At 42.1% G+C, this 3,953-nt stretch overlaps 1 non-coding gene across 1 annotated transcript; it reads right to left on the bottom strand.

Moving 5' to 3' along the window:
- Positions 1-1,419: 1,419 nt before the first annotated feature.
- LOC137497219 (5S ribosomal RNA) lies at positions 1,420-1,538 on the bottom strand. Its single transcript, XR_011017741.1, has one exon. It is a non-coding gene; the product is annotated as a 5S ribosomal RNA (ribosomal RNA).
- Positions 1,539-3,953: the final 2,415 nt, after the last annotated feature.

Below are 3,953 nucleotides of genomic sequence, written 5' to 3' on the forward strand. Positions count from 1 at the left end.
GCCCTCGTACTACTTTTCAAATGTTGTGGCAGAGCCGGGAATCAAACCCGGGCCTCCGGATGTGGCAGCTAATCACACTAACCATTACACCACAGAGGCGGACACATATAAACCTACAAAATTATAATAATACGAAGGCTTTAAATAAAGTAATGACAATATTGATAAAACGCAAAATTTAATGAACTAATAAGTGCAATTACATTCCTTCAATGTAGTCACCCACAAAGTCACCTTTTGCCAAATGTCGAAAAGCCGTTGGGGACCGTTGGCAAGGTGTTCTCTGTTGATGACAGCGACGGAGCGCCCTACTGCGCGGAGTACTGATGCTACGTCAGGAAATCGGCAGCCTCAGAGGGGTTCCTTCGACTTGGTAAACAAGTCGAAGTCACAAGGACTCATGTCTTGTGAATACGGATGGTGTGTGGTGCAAATACGCAGTCTCATTCCGATCCGAATGAAACGCCTTGACCCATCGTGCAACCGCCCTATACCGGTACGGTAATGCATTCTCGCCACAGGCTTCATGTCATCCTCAATAACAATCTGATGCATGTTTGCCATGGGCAATCTCGATTTTATCCACAAACGCTGATCACGTTTTGAAAACCTGCTTTAAAGTGGTGAAATCGACACTTCACTTGGTGCCACACAGCAACAACACTCCCAATTAGATGCCCATCAAATGCACACTACACAATTACATATCTACAATAGTGCTACCTTACCGTTCCCATATCCTACTTGCGCATGTCCGATCCTCCTGCAAGTGTCCGGACTACGTTGCCACTACCCTATTTACAGCCCTCATATAGTCAAAGGGCAATACGAATATGTTTTGTTTTCCTTCAAGATGTGTTTGACAGCATCCTTAAAACATTTGCATTTGCAGAAAACAGATAATTTTAATTTCAATCTGAATTACCTTCTAAATCTTGAGCCTTATTAGCCATTTAGCACCTCAAGCAAAAGAAAATAAGAAATAAAACATCATGTGTATGTATGTTGGATATTCAGCCCGAAGGCTGGTTGGATCCTCAACAGGTTCACCATTAGCTGTCATAGATGGCCTAGGTGTCACTGAAGAGGCATACTAGGGAAATGAGGAGTGAGGTAGTTTCCCGTTGCTTTCCTCACTGAGCTAGAAGTTGCTATTGCACATCAGTCTGCCAAGCCCACTGAAATGCGTGCACCAACCGACCCTATGAGCGACATTTTCACACCATTCATAGCAGGGACTGGCTGCATAAGGAATGGCATTATTAGCATCACCCATACCTCAGCCACATTCATATTGTCAAAGCCAAGTATAAGACTGGGGCAGGTCAATGAAAGTAACAATTTTATTCTAGCCCATACCAGAAGACATAGTGCACTGTAAACACTACATCCTGCCAGCAAAGGCCTTAAAGGGAATTGAGCCAACGGCACGTGGTGTTCCCAAGCGGTCATCCATCCAAATACTAACCACGCCCAATGTTGCTTAACTGCAGTGATCGGACAAGAACCGGTGTATTCAACATGGCATGGCCGTTGGCTAAAAACATCATGATGGAAACAAATACGTAATAAACGCAGGCGAGTTTGCAGTTTTACATTATTCTTAATCTTGTGATTATAAATCATGGGACCAATAATTTTACACCTCACATGCTCATTGTTTCGAGAGAAGGTGGATTCGGGGCTGACCGTTGGCACTCCTAAAATAGTTTTCCATTATTTCCTATTTTCACACCAGTATTAATTAAGGGCACTGTCACTACCTTCCCAGTTCGGGTCCTCTACTTTCCCATTGTTGACGAAAACTGCAGTTGTTAGCGTGACATTAAACACGTAGCAAATATTATCTCGTATGCACTGCAATTTGTGGTCACTTTAGCAAGAAGTCAGCACACTAGGAATAAACTGTCCCACCCTAGAAACAAAAAGTACCATGGGATCGTTGCAAGGGAATGACGAGCAGGGAGATGTTACGAGCTAAGGCCTATTATGTTATGAGAGGGGCGGCATTTTGAAAATATGTTTAGGGATTATTTGGGCCTCACAACCGTTATTTTCGAAAACTCAAGTCTATTCGTGATCAAAAGTTAAATTTAAATACATACATACATTATCATTAAAGACTGTTATGCCTTTCAGCGTTCAGTCTGCAAGCCTCTGAGAATTTACTAAACGTCGCCACAATCCTCGATTTGCAACTAGTGTTGTGGCCTCATTTAGTTCTATACCTCTTATCTTTAAATAGTTAGAAACCGAGTCTAACCATCGTCGTCTTGGTCTCCCTCTACTTCTCTTACCCTCCATAACAGAGTCCATTATTCTCTTACGTAACCTATCCTCCTCCATTCGCCTCACATGACCCCACCACCGAAGCCAGTTTATGCGTACAGCTTCATCCATCGAGTTCATTCCTAAATTAGCCTTTATCTCCTCATTCCGAGTACCCTCCTGCCATTGTTCCCACCTGTTTGTACCAGCAATCATTCTCGCTACTTTCATGTCTGTTACTTCTAACTTATGAATAAGATATCCTGAGTCCACCCAGCTTTTGCTCCCGTAAAGCAAAGTTGGTCTGAAAACAGACCGATGTAAAGATAGTTTCGTCTGGGAACTGACTTCCTTCTTACAGAATACTGCTGATCGCAACTGCGAGCTCACTGTATTAGCTTTACTACACCTTGATTCAATCTCACTTACTATATTACCATCCTGGGAGAACACACAACCTAAATACTTGAAATTATCGACCTGTTCTAGCTTTGTATCACCAATCTGACATTCAATTCTGTTGAATTTCTTACCTACTGACATCAATTTAGTGTTCGAGAGGCTTATTTTCATACCATACTCATTGCAACTATTTTCAAGTTCCAAGATATTAGACTGCAGGCTTTCGGCACAGTCTGCCATTAAGACCAAGTCATCAGCATAGGCCAAACTGCTTACTACATTTCCACCTAACTGAATCCCTCCCTGCCATTTTATACCTTTCAGCAGATGATCCATGTAAACTACGAACAGCAAAGGTGAAAGATTACAGCCTTGTCTAACCCCTGTAAGTACCCTGAACCAAGAACTCATTCTACCATCAATTCTCACTGAAGCCCAATTGTCAACATAAATGCCTTTGATTGATTTTAATAATCTACCTCTAATTCCATAGTCCCCCAGTATGGCGAACATCTTTTCCCTCGGTACCCTGTCATATGCTTTCTCTAGATCTACGAAACATAAACACAACTGCCTATTCCTCTCATAGCATTTTTCAATTACCTGGCGCATACTGAAAATCTGATCCGGACAGCCTCTCTGTGGTCTGAAACCACACTGGTTTTCATCCAACTTACTCTCAACGACTGATCGCACCCTCCCTTCCAGGATGCCAGTGAATACTTTGCCTGGTATACTAATCAATGAGATACCTTGATAGTTGTTGCAATCCTTCCTGTTCCCTTGCTTATAGATAGGTGCAATTACTGCTTTTGTCCAATCTGAAGGCACCTTACCAACACTCCATGCTAATTTTACTACTCTATGAAGCCATTTCATCCCTGCCTTCCCACTGTACTTCACCATTTCAGGTCTAATTTCATCTATTCCTGCTGCCTTGTGACAATGGAGTTTATTTACTATCCTTTCCACTTCTTCAAGCATAATTTCACCAATATCCTTTTCCTCCTCCCCATGAGCTTTGCTGTTTGCAACACCACCATGATGATTTCTTTTTACATTGAGAAGATGTTCAAAATAAATTTAAAAGTTAATTTTAAATTTTTTCTATTTTCATCTGACTGTTTGGTGGTGGGGCTTTCCCCCATTTCCCTCCCTATGGATCCGCGCCTGTCTCCAAGGAATTTATAACGGTAGGTATTTAAATGTTGGTTGTAACAGTCAGAAAGATGACGAACAAATGTCACTATGCCATTATGAGGGTCCTCCGTTAGTGATCACGG

The sequence above is a fragment of the Anabrus simplex genome, chromosome 1 (assembly GCF_040414725.1).
Source record: "Anabrus simplex isolate iqAnaSimp1 chromosome 1, ASM4041472v1, whole genome shotgun sequence".
Lineage (NCBI taxonomy): Eukaryota > Metazoa > Arthropoda > Insecta > Orthoptera > Tettigoniidae > Anabrus > Anabrus simplex.